This window comes from Schistocerca serialis, chromosome 3, assembly GCF_023864345.2.
Source record: "Schistocerca serialis cubense isolate TAMUIC-IGC-003099 chromosome 3, iqSchSeri2.2, whole genome shotgun sequence".
In the NCBI taxonomy this organism is placed as follows: domain Eukaryota; kingdom Metazoa; phylum Arthropoda; class Insecta; order Orthoptera; family Acrididae; genus Schistocerca; species Schistocerca serialis.
In genome coordinates, this window is record NC_064640.1 from 341,286,979 (window position 1) to 341,301,146 (window position 14,168).

Here is a 14,168-nt window from a genome sequence, read left to right on the forward strand (position 1 = left end):
CTTACCTTCAGTTACTCAGGTGTTCTATTTTATCGGCAGTTTCAAAGAAGTCTACAAACTTGTTTTACCATTTGCTAATAAAATTGGTTTGTGACCAGCTCAAGTGTAATGAACTTACTTGCAGCTTCCACTACTAATGGCAGCAGTGTGCAAGAACACTCAGTTCGTTGAATGTTTAGTCGAATGACGCTATCTGAAAATGAAAAGCTGCAGAGCGCTGCTGTCACGGAGTGGTACGTCAGTCACAACGTTGCCCAAATGCATGGTACATAAAAGGTGGCTGGTTCCAGCATTTCGTGAAGTAATGTAATCCACAGCCATCACGACGACGAAGCTCAACAGCCATTAAAATGGATAAATTATGGCGTTTCAAGTTTATGAATTATGGTTTTGTTATTAAACTACCGAGAATATTACATAACGCGTTCCCTGTGAAATGGTCAGCACTAGGAGGAACGTTATGAAGGAAGAAAATTAACTGTAAAGTCAAATTGTAAACTACACTCCTGGAAATTGAAATAAGAACACCGTGAATTCATTGTCCCAGGAAGGGGAAACTTTATTGACACATTCCTGGGGTCAGATACATCACATGATCACACTGACAGAACCACAGGCACATAGACACAGGCAACAGAGCATGCACAATGTCGGCACTAGTACAGTGTATATCCACCTTTTGCAGCAATGCAGGCTGCTATTCTCCCATGGAGACGATCGTAGAGATGCTGGATGTAGTCCTGTGGAACGGCTTGCCATGCCATTTCCACCTGGCGCCTCAGTTGGACCAGCGTTCGTGCTGGACGTTCAGACCGCGTGAGACGACGCTTCATCCAGTCCCAAACATGCTCAATGGGGGACAGATCTGGAGATCTTGCTGGCCAGGGTAGTTGACTTACACCTTCTAGAGCACGTTGGGTGGCACGGGATACATGCGGACGTGCATTGTCCTGTTGGAACAGCAAGTTCCCTTGGCGGTCTAGGAATGGTAGAACGATGGGTTCGATGACGGTTTGGATGTACCGTGCACTATTCAGTGTCCCCTCGACGATCACCAGTGGTGTACGGCCAGTGTAGGAGATCGCTCCCCACACCATGATGCCTGGTGTTGGCCCTGTGTGCCTCGGTCGTATGCAGTCCTGATTGTGGCGCTCACCTGCACGGCGCCAAACACGCATACGACCATCATTGGCACCAAGGCAGAAGCGACTCTCATCGCTGAAGACGACACGTCTCCATTCGTCCCTCCATTCACGCCTGTCGCGACACCACTGGAGACAGGCTGCACGATGTTGGGGCGTGAGCGGAAGACGGCCTAACGGTGTGCGGGACCGTAGCCCAGCTTCATGGAGACGGTTGCGAATGGTCCTCGCCGATACCCCAGGAGCAACAGTGTCCCTAATTTGCTGGGAAGTGGCGGTGCGATCCCCTACGGCACTGCGTAGGATCCTACGGTCTTGGCGTGCATCCGTGCGTCGCTGCGGTCCGGTCCCAGGTCGACGGGCACGTGCACCTTCCGCCGACCACTGGCGACAACATCGATGTACTGTGGAGACCTCACGCCCCACGTGTTGAGCAATTCGGCGGTACGTCCACCCGGCCTCCCGCATGCCCACTATACGCCCTCGCTCAAAGTCCGTCAACTGCACATACGGTTCACGTCCACGCTGTCGCGGCATGCTACCAGTGTTAAAGACTGCGATGGAGCTCCGTATGCCACGGCAAACTGGCTGACACTGACGGCGGCGGTGCACAAATGCTGCGTAGCTAGCGCCATTCGACGGCCAACACCGCGGTTCCTGGTGTGTCCGCTGTGCCGTGCGTGTGATCATTGCTTGTACAGCCCTCTCGCAGTGTCCGGAGCAAGTATGGTGGGTCTGACACACCGGTGTCAATGTGTTCTTTTTTCCATTTCCAGGAGTGTATTTTTCGTTATGAACATCTGCAGATGTAGAGGTAATTTCGGGAGTACCGCAGGGAAGCGTGATAGGACCTTTATTGTTTACAATATACATAAATGACTTAGTTGACAACATCGGTAGCTCCGTGAGGCTATTTGCGGATGACACGGTTGTCTACAAGAAAGTAGCAACATCAGAAGACTCGTACGTACTCCAGGAGGACCTGCAGAGGATTAATGCATGGTGCGACAGCTGGCAGCTTTCCCTAAACGTAGATAAATGTAATATAATGCGCATACATAGGGGCAGAAATCCATTCCAGTACGATTATGCCATAGGTGGTAAATCATTGGAAGCGGTAACGACCGTAAAATACTTAGGAGTTACTATCCGGAGCGATCTGAAGTGGAATGATCAGATAAAACAAATAGTGGGAAAAGCAGGCGCCAGGTTGAGATTCATAGGAAGAATTCTAAGAAAATGTGACTCATCGACGAAAGAAGTAGCTTACAAAACGCTTGTTCGTCCGATTCTTGAGTATTGCTCATCAGTATGGGACCCTTACCAGGTTGGATTAATAGAAGAGATAGACATGATCCAGCGAAAAGCAGCGCGATTCGTCATGGGGACATTTAGTCAGCGCGAGAGCGTTACGGAGATGCTGAACAAGCTCCAGTGGCGGACACTTCAAGAAAGGCGTTACGCAATACGGAGAGGTTTATTATCGAAATTACGAGAGAGCACATTCCGGGAAGAGATGGGCAACATATTACTACCGCCCACATATATCTCGCGTAATGATCACAACGAAAAGATCCGAGAAATTAGAGCAAATACGGAGACTTACAAGCAGTCGTTCTTTCCACGCACAATTCGTGAATGGAACAGGGAAGGGGGGATCAGATAGTGGTACAATAAGTACCCTCCGCCACACACCGTAAGGTGGCTCGCGGAGTATAGATGTAGATGTAGATGTAGAACTTATGGCCCTCGAGATGACCAATGGAATGTAGTATATAAAATATGACTACGTTATCATGTTGCATTCTACTTCTATATCTACACCTACATCCACACTCCGCAAGCCACCTGACGGTGTGTGGCGGAGGGTACCTTGAGTACGTCTATCGGTTCTCCCTTCTATTCCAGTCTCGTATTGTTCGTGGAAAGAAGGATTGTCGGTATGCCTCTGTGTGGGCTCTAATCCCTCTGATTTTATCCTCATGGCCTCTTCGCGAGATATACGTAGGAGGGAGCAATACACTGCGTGACTCCTCAGTGAATGTACGTTCTCGAAGCTTCAACAAAAGCCCGTACCGAGCTACTGAGCGTCTCTCCTGCACAGTCTTCCACTGGAGTTTATCTATCATCTCCGTAACGCTTTCTCGATTACTAAATGATCCTGTAACTAAGCGCGCTGCTCTCTGTTGGATCTTCTCTATCTCTTCTATCTACCCTATCTGGTACGGATCCCACACTGGTGAGCAGTATTCAAGCAGTGGGCGAACAAGCGTACTGTAACCTACTTCCTTTGTTTTCGGATTCCATTTCCTTAGGATTCTTCCAACGAATGTCAGTCTGGCATCTGCTTTACGAAGATCAACTTTATATGATCATTCCATTTCAAATCACTCCTAATGCGTACTCCCAGATAATTTATGGAATTAACTGCTTCCAGTTGCTGGCCTGCTATATTGTAGCTAAATGATAAGGGATCTTTCTTTCTATATATTCGCAGCACATTACACTTGTCTACATTGAGATTCAATTGCCATTCCCTGCACCATGCGTCAATTCGCCGCAGATCCTCCTACATTTCAGCACAATTTTCCATTGCTACAACCTCTCGATATACCACAGCATCATCCGCAAAAAGCCTCAGTGAACTTCCGATGTCATCTACAAGGTCATTTATGTATATTGTGAATAGCAACGGTCCTACGACACTCCCCTGCGGCACACTTGAAATCACTCTTACTTCGGAAGACTTCTCACCATTGAGAAAGACATGCTGCGTTCTGTTATCTAGGAACTCTTCAATCCAATCACACAATTGGTCTGATAGTCCATATGCTCTTACTTTGTTCATTAAAAGACTGTGAGGAACTGTATCGCACGATTTGCGGAAGTCAAGAAACAGTCCAGAAGACTTGTACATTTGCATCTACATGACTACTCCGCAATTCACACTGAAGTGTTTGGTAGAGGGTCCATCGAACCATTTTAAAACCATTTCTCTATCAACCCACTCTTGAGTAGGACATGTGGAAAATGAACACCTAAATCTTTCCTTCCGAGATCTGATTTCTCTTATTTCATTACGACGGTCGTCTGTCCCCACGCAGCTGCTATTCAATAAAATAATTCCGCATACAGAAGAGGAAGTTGGTGACTGAAATTTCTCGAAAATATTTCGCCTTAACTAAAAAGCCTTTGTTTTAATGATTGCCGCGCCAAATTGTCGATCATATCCTTGGCACACTCTCTCCTATTCCACGATAGCACAAAACCAGCTGCATTTCTTTGAACATCTTTAACGTTCTCTGTCAACATTATCTGATAGGGATCTCATACCACTATAACGATCGGGGTAGACGGCTGCCATGGGGGATGGTGGAATAGCGTTGTTGTGGAGAGAACGCTGGTAGTCCGCCAGCCAGGTGCGATGGCAGTGTGGTGATGAGTCGGTGCCATATAGATGTCCAACCAGTCGTCAATAAAACAACATTGATAAACCACCCATTAATAACATAAGTGTCGTGCCGACGCTCAGAGAGGCCAACGCCCATAGAACACAAGGTGTGTACAGTCGACAGGGAAGGTGTCATGGTCAGCATGCGGCTCAAAGTAGTCGTGCAGGTGATGAAGTGATGACGCCGACGGCGAGGCAAGACCACTGATGCCAGAAATTCGGTGTCCAACTGTGGCATCTGCGCTTCTTACAGGTGGCCAAGTAACCCCAAATGAGGCGCGCCGTGGCGCAAGAGATCACAACGTGGACACAGTGTAGCAAGGCAGCTCGCCACAGCAACGTCGGCCCAGAGCAGAGTCAGATAGTCAGGAGCTTGTCTGCCCAAGTGATGGTTGATAAACACAACCCTGGACGATGGCCAGAGACCTCCGGGGTGGAAAGCCGGCAGCAGCTGAAGCAGACTCCTGAAGTGGCTCCTTTCGTATAAATTGTTTAACCTACTACACTCCTGGAAATGGAAAAAAGAACACATTGACACCGGTGTGTCAGACCCACCATACTTGCTCCGGACACTGCGAGAGGGCTGTACAAGCAATGATCACACGCACGGCACAGCGGACACACCAGGAACCGCGGTGTTGGCCGTCGAATGGCGCTAGCTGCGCAGCATTTGTGCACCGCCGCCGTCAGTGTCAGCCAGTTTGCCGTGGCATACGGAGCTCCATCGCAGTCTTTAACACTGGTAGCATGCCGCGACAGCGTGGACGTGAACCGTATGTGCAGTTGACGGACTTTGAGCGAGGGCGTATAGTGGGCATGCGGGAGGCCGGGTGGACGTACCGCCGAATTGCTCAACACGTGGGGCGTGAGGTCTCCACAGTACATCGATGTTGTCGCCAGTGGTCGGCGGAAGGTGCACGTGCCCGTCGACCTGGGACCGGACCGCAGCGACGCACGGATGCACGCCAAGACCGTAGGATCCTACGCAGTGCCGTAGGGGACCGCACCGCCACTTCCCAGCAAATTAGGGACACTGTTGCTCCTGGGGTATCGGCGAGGACCATTCGCAACCGTCTCCATGAAGCTGGGCTACGGTCCCGCACACCGTTAGGCCGTCTTCCGCTCACGCCCCAACATCGTGCAGCCCGCCTCCAGTGGTGTCGCGACAGGCGTGAATGGAGGGACGAATGGAGACGTGTCGTCTTCAGCGATGAGAGTCGCTTCTGCCTTGGTGCCAATGATGGTCGTATGCGTGTTTGGCGCCGTGCAGGTGAGCGCCACAATCAGGACTGCATGCGACCGAGGCACACAGGGCCAACATCCGGCATCATGGTGTGGGGAGCGATCTCCTACACTGGCCGTACACCACTGGTGATCGTCGAGGGGACACTGAATAGTGCACGGTACATCCAAACCGTCATCGAACCCATCGTTCTACCATTCCTAGACCGCCAAGGGAACTTGCTGTTCCAACAGGACAATGCACGTCCGCATGTATCCCGTGCCACCCAACGTGCTCTAGAAGGTGTAAGTCAACTACCCTGGCCAGCAAGATCTCCGGATCTGTCCCCCATTGAGCATGTTTGGGACTGGATGAAGTGTCGTCTCACGCGGTCTGCACGTCCAGCACGAACGCTGGTCCAACTGAGGCGCCAGGTGGAAATGGCATGGCAAGCCGTTCCACAGGACTACATCCAGCATCTCTACGATCGTCTCCATGGGAGAATAGCAGCCTGCATTGCTGCAAAAGGTGGTTATACACTGTACTAGTGCCGACATTGTGCATGCTCTGTTGCCTGTGTCTATATGCCTGTGGTTCTGTCAGTGTGATCATGTGATGTATCTGACCCCAGGAATGTGTCAATAAAGTTTCCCCTTCCTGGGACAATGAATTCACGGTGTTCTTATTTCAATTTCCAGGAGTGTATATGCAAGGGTATCATAACGCCTCATCCAGACGGATCCACTAAAAAAGAGAGAAAAATAGAAAGTACAACTATCATCCTTGGCATTGTTTTCGGTTTATATATACGTACACCTGCCTAATATCGTGTAGGGCCCCAACGAGCACGCAGAAGTGCCGCAACACGACGTGGTTCAAATGGTTCAAATGGCTCTAAGCACTATGGGACTTAACATCTGAGGTCATCAGTCCCCTAGAACTTAGAACTACTTAAACCTAACTAACCTAAAGACATCACACACATCCATGCCCGAGGCAGAATTCGAACCTGCGATCGTAGCGGCCGTGGCTAACACGACCTGACGTGGACTCGACTAATGTATGAAGTAGTTGTGGAGGGAATTGGCACCATGAATCCTGCAGGGCTGTCCATAAACCTGTAAGAGTACAAGCAGGTAGAGATCTCTTCTGAACAGCACGTTGTAAGGCATCCCAGATATGCTCAATAATGTTATGTCTGGGGAGTTTCGTGGCCAGTGGAAGCGTTCAGAATCAGAAAACTGTTCCTGGAGCCACTCTGTAACAATTCTGGACGTGTCGAGTGTCGCATTGCCCTGCTGAAATTTCCCATGTCCCTTGGAATGCAAAATGCACAATGCACATGACTGGATGCAGGTGATCAGACAGGATGCTTACGTACATGTCACCTGTCAGAATCGTATCTAAACGTATTATGGGTCTCATATCACTCTTACTGCACACGACCCACACCATTACAGAACTTTCACCAGCTTGAGCACTCCCCTGCTGACATGCAGAGTCCACGGGTTCATGCGGTTGTCACCATACACGTACACGTCCATTGGCCAGATAAAATTTGAAACGAGACTCGTCCGACCAGGTAACATGTTTCCACTCTTCAAGAGTCCAACGTCGGTGTTGACGGGCCTTAGCGAGGCATGAAGCCTTGTGTCGTACGGTTATCAAGGGTACACGAGTGGGCCTTCAGCTTTTCGGCTCCGATATCCTATATCGCTGATGTTTCGTTGAATGGTTCGCACGCTGACGCTTTTTGATGGCCCACCAATGAACTCTGCCGCAGTTTGAGGAAGGATTGCACTTACGTCACGTTGAACGATTCTGTTCCGTCGTCGTTGGTCCCGTTCTTGCAGTATCTTTTTCCGGCCAAAGCGATGTCGGATATTTGATGTTTTACCGGATTCCTGATATTCACTGTACACTCGCGAAATGGTTGTACGGGAAAACCGTCACTTCATCGCTACCTCGGAGATTCTGTGCCCCATCGCTCGTGCACCGACTATAGCAACACGTTCAAACTCACTTAAATCTTGATAACCTGCCATTTTGGCAGCAGCAACCGATCTACGATGCTTGGAACTTAAATAGTAGCAACTATTTATCCACAACCGATGCAAAAGAGCTACATGTTTGCACCTGTTACTGTCCTTCAAAATAATCACCAGCGTTGTGTAGAACCCGTTGCCAGCGATGTAGAAGGAGTAGTATACCATTAGCAGAGCCTGTTCTGTTGATGGTGCGAATGGAGCGGTCTAAAGTTGTGGTGATTCTCGTGCACGACTGTGATGGTGTTATCCTATCGCATTACGTTCCTCCACGGAAGATTGTCAGTGCACAGTATTACTGTTCGTTTCTGGAGCATCACCTGCGACCAGCTTTGCGAAAGAAATGACGACACTTCCTGCGCAACCCAACCATCATTTTGCACGACAATGCGCGGACGCATACAGCGCAAGCTGTGGCTGCTCTGTTCGGTCGATTGGACTGGGAAGTACTGTACCATCCACTATACTCCCCGGACTTGAGGCCTTGTGACTTTGATTTGATTTCGGAGATGAAGGAACCACTTCATGGTATTCGCTTCAGAGCTGTTCCAGAGATTCGACAGGCAGTAGACCGCTCCATTCGCACTATCAACAGAACAGGCTCTGGTAACGGTATACTACGCGTTCCACATCGCTGGCAACGGGTTCTACACAACGCTGGTGACTACTTTGAAGGACAATAACAGGTGCAAACATTAACTCTTTTCTATCGGTTGTGAGTAAATAGTTGCCACTATTTAAGTTCCAACCCTCGTAACAACTTCACCAGACACTTGTTGTCTTATATAGGCGTTGCCGACCGCAGCATCGTATTCTGCCAGTTTACATATCTATGTATTTGAATACGCACGTCAACACTAAAAAATAATTATTGTGGAGTAATGCGATTTCGGGAATACATTCGTCTAGGTAACATATTTGAGTGATTAAAATCGCAAACTCACAAGTTAATGTATGCGTGATATAAGCCGTCGCAAATGCGGAATGCTGGTATATTAGTAACGGGTGTAACCGCCAGAATGTTGAATGCAAGCATGGAAACGGGCATGCGTTATACTGAACGGGTGCCGGATGTCAATTTATGGGGTGGTGTTACATGACCCTTGTACGTGGTCGATCAACACAAGGACGGTTAATACTGTTTGCAGATGAACTGGAGTTGTTGTCCGGTGATGTCCCATATGTGCTCGATTGGAAACAGATGTGGTGATCGAGCAGGCCAAGGCAACATGTCGACATTTTATAGAGCATGTTGGGTTACAACGAAATGTGTGGAAGAGCGTTGTACTGTTTGAAAACCCCTCTGGAATACTATTTGTGAATGGCACCACAACAGGTCGAGTTACGAGGTTGACTTACGAATTTGCAGTCAGGTTGCATGGGATAACCACTAGAGTGCTCTTGCTGTCATACGAAATCGCACCCCAGAGGATAACTCCAGGTGTAGGTAGAGTGTCTGTAGCACGCAGATGTTAACCAATGTGGAACTCTGCCATCTACTATAAGTTTCGTGTGCCACAAAGTTTCTTTGGGTTGCTACCCAATTTGATTAAAATTGCGAAAATTTAATATAAGAACTGAGTTAATCACTGAACTCGTAAGAATAACTAATGTGTTAACATTAATCAAAAGATCCATGTGAATGCATGGAATTAGCATATGAGAACAATTTACGTACAGGGTGTTTCAAAAATGACCGGTATATTTGAAACGGCAATAAAAACTAAACGAGCAGCGATAGAAATACACCGTTTGTTGCAATATGCTTGGGACAACAGTACATTTTCAGGCGGACAAACTTTCGAAATTACAGTAGGTACAATTTTCAACAACAGATGGTGCTGCAAGCGATGTGAAAGATATAGAAGACAACGCAGTCTGTGGGTGCGCCATTCTGTACGTCGTCTTTCTGCTGTAAGCGTGTGCTGCTCACAACGTGCAAGTGTGCTGTAGACAACATGGTTTATTCCTTAGAACAGAGGATTTTTCTGGTGTTGGAATTCCACCGCCTAGAACACAGTGTTGTTGCAACAAGACGAAGTTTTCAACGGAGGTTTAATGTAACCAAAGGACCGAAAAGCGATACAATAAAGGATCTGTTTGAAAAATTTCAACGGACTGGGAACGTGACGGATGAACGTGCTGGAAAGGTAGGGCGACCGCGTACGGCAACCACAGAGGGCAACGCGCAGCAAGTGCAGCAGGTGATCCAACAGCGGCCTCGGGTTTCCGTTCGCCATGTTGCAGCTGCGGTCCAAATGACGCCAACGTCCACGTATCGTCTCATGCGCCAGAGTTTACACCTCTATCCATACAAAATTCAAACGCGGCAACCCCTCAGCGCCGCTACCATTGCTGCACGAGAGACATTCGCTAACGATATAGTGCACAGGATTGATGACGGCGATATGCATGTGGGCAGCATTTGGTTTACTGACGAAGCTTATTTTTACCTGGACGGCTTCGTCAATAAACAGAACTGGCGCATATGGGGAACCGAAAAGCCCCATGTTGCAGTCCCATCGTCCCTGCATCCTCAAAAAGTACTGGTCTGGGCCGCCATTTCTTCCAAAGGAATCATTGGCCCATTTTTCAGATCCGAAACGATTACTGCATCACGCTATCTGGACATTCTTCGTGAATTTGTGGCGGTACAAACTGCCTTAGACGACACTTGAACACCTCGTGGTTTATGCAAGATGCTGCCCGGCCACATCGCACGGCCGACGTCTTTAATTTCCTGAATGAATATTTCGATGATCGTGTGATTGCTTTGGGTTATCCGAAACATACAGGAGGCGGCGTGGATTGGCCTCCCTATTCGCCAGACATGAACCCCTGTGACTTCTTTCTGTGGGGACACTTGAAAGACCAGGTGTACCGCCAGAATCCAGAAACAATTGAACAGCTGAAGCAGTACATCTCATCTGCATGTGAAGCCATTCCGCCAGACACGTTGTCAAAGGTTTCGGGTAATTTCATTCAGGGACTACGCCATATTATTGCTACGCATGGTGGATATGTGGAAAATATCGTACTATAGAGTTTCCCAGATCGCAGCGCCATCTGTTGTTGAAAATTGTAACTACTGTAATTTCGAAAGTTTGTCTGCCTGAAAATGTACTGTTGTCCCAAGCATATTGCAACAAACGGTGTATTTCTATCGCTGCTCGTTTAGTTTTTATTGCCGTTTCAAATATACCGGTCATTTTTGAAACACTCTGTACAACCATTAAATGAAATAGTTAAGAGTAAGCAGAAGCTTTAGCCTCAACAAAAACAGTAATACAGTCGGACAAAGTCTACAAATATAATGCCTTTTTTTTGCGCTTCAGAAACGCTAGGGGGGATGTACTAAAAATCATTTTACAAAAGGGGATTGGTTTGTCTGAGAAACAGTCATCACAATTATTAATGAAAAATCTCATATAAAGATATGAAACAAATACTAACAATGAGATAGAGGGGCTGGCCAGTACTTACCTCAGCTCAGTACAGCCGATAGATACACAAAACAGAAAATTTACATTCCTAGCTTTCGGAACTTTGTTCCTTCATCTGGAAGGAGAGAGGGGAAAAAAGGGAAGAAGGGAAAGTGTATTCAGTTACTCACAACCCAGGTTATGAAGCAACAGGGAAAGGTAAACAGGGAGGGTAGCAAGGATGGAGGCATGGTTGTCCTTATCAGGGTGGAGAGAGGGGGAGAAAGGGGAAGAAGGGAAAGTGGATTGAGTTACTCACAACCCAGGTTATGAAGCAACTGGGAAACGTGAACAGGGAGGGTAGCAAGGATGGAGGCACGGTTGTCAGAGGTAAGCCAAAGATATTCTACTGATAAGTACTGTGCCAGTTTCAAACCAAAGAGGATGCATACAGAAGTAAAGAGGTATATAGTATAAAGATGAACACAACTATGTAGGATGAAAAGATGCGTGAATGGCTAAAGAGGAGAGGGAAAAATGAGAAGACTGAAGAGTAAATGGGAGTGAGGTTGGTTAACGTAGGTTCAGTCCAGGGGGATGGCGGGATGAAAGGATGTGTTGGAGTGCAAGTTCCCATCTCCGCAGATGCGAGGGACTGGTGTTGGGTGGGAGAAGCCAAATGGCACGTACGTTGTAGCAGGTTCCTAGGTCCCTAGAATTATGCTGGACGGCATGCTCTGCTACTGGGTATTGGACATCTCCTAGGCGGACAGTTCGTCTGTGCCCGTTCATGCCTCCTTCCTTGCTACCCTCCTGTTTACCTTTCCCTGTTGCTTCATAACCTGGGTTGTGAGTAACTGAATCCACTTTCCCTTCTTCCCTTTTTTCCACTCTCTCCACCTGATGAAGGAACAAAGTTCCGAAAGCTAGGAATGTAAATTTTCTGTTCTGTTTTGTGTATCTATCGGCTGTACTGAGCTGAGGTAAGTACTGGCCAGCCCCTCTATCTTTTTGTTAGTAAACAGTCGTCACAGTTTAACATAATTTATTAAAATAAAACATCATACTAAAAATTCACAAGATAATTCTAAACTATGACCTGTCGGTGCCTGTTTGAAAAAAAAAAAAGGCTCTTAGCACTATGGGACTCAACTGCTGTGGTCATCAGTCCCCTAGAACTTAGAACTACTTAAACCTAACTAACCTAAGGACCATCACACACATCCACGCCCGAGGCAGGATTCGAACCTGCGACCGTAGCAGTCGCACGGTTCCGGACTGAGCGCCTAGAACCGCTAGGCCACGGGGCCGGCCGCTGCCTGTTACGTAATTTATTAGCTGTCTTATACTTTTATTATATTGAGTGCTGCGGTACGTTGTGGTGATAAATGAAAAGGAAATCCTCGGCCCTCTTGGGGCAAGTTCACACAAACGCACACGATTCGCACACAAGAATAGAGAAAAAAACAATTTTGCCTATCACAGTAAGTCGGAGGCTCAGAGGGTTCATCCCTATCGCTATGACTGAATTATTTTGAATAAGAATGCTATGGAAACTTTCCGACAAAGCAATTTACCTGCATCACCTTTCACATCAAACTAAGCTACGCTGGCATGAAATATCCGCAAATGCCGTGAATATTCATGAACAAATCAAAATTATTAAGACTCTTGAAAACTTCAAGAAAACAAATGTAAATCTTGTAGGCACAAATTGCAATAAAATATCACTCAGAATTAAGAATAAAAGTTACTCAGTATTGTACTGAAATTACACACGGTGGTATGAAAAAAGCTATATAATTTTAAAACTGAAGCGAAATGAAAAGTAGAAGAAATAAAACACATTCGCACGAGGAAGATCGCACATGCATTCCAGTTGAAAGAGAAGTCAGTCAACTGAATTTTAAACCTGCGCTTGGGTAATGAACTACCTACACCACGTGTTCAGGTTACACAAAGCAAGGACCGGAAAAACTTAATAAATACAGAAAATATACTCGTGACTGCACACTAAAAAATATAAGGATTCGGCTACCGAACTTTGAAACTGACTACCAAATCAAACGTGTACGTGAGAATGGTTACACACCATCACACATTAACACACTCACCAATCCCAGCTCTTTCTGAAGACTGCCATCTTCACTCACCTAACGTCCTGTTCAGGGCAACGAGAGCACGCTCTCCCTGCAACGAACGTCCCCCAGGTAGCCGGAAGAGACCAAAGGGGTCCTTTCGGCCACCAACTTGACTACAGTCGAATTACATGTCCGCTGTTCGTGGTCTTGTGGTAGCGTTCTCGCTTCCCGCGCACGGGGTTCCGGGTTCCATTCCCGACGGGGTCAGGGATTTTTTTTCTGCCTCGAGATGACTGGGTGTTGTGTGCATTTCATCCTCATTCACTCGCAAGTCGCCGTAGTGGCGTTAAAGAACTTGTGGAGCGGCGGCCGAACCGCCCCGCGAGGGGTCTGCCGGCCACGAATGCCATACGCCCATTATTACTACCGAAAGGGTTAAAATCTCTTTTCCTTGGCTGAGAAAGCTACGTTGGCTACACTGTTGCTACCACAGCAGACAGCCAGATGCTGTACTGCTACCATACATCAGACTTATTCAACATACACACTCACTCGCTCATACATACAGATTATAAAGAGGGATGAATGGGGTCAAACACAAATTACAAAACTAAATTACAGATAACGGAGCGTGACAACAAGAAATACAAGTTACACATTATGAAACGAATGTAACAGAGACGTTTCAAGGTTATTCGCAGGCCCTCAAGCGACCTCCTCCTAACCAACACACGGCCACCACTGCCTCCGAGCTAGAACCGTCGTTCGTCAGAAAACATAACAGACTTCTACCCTTCCCTCCAAT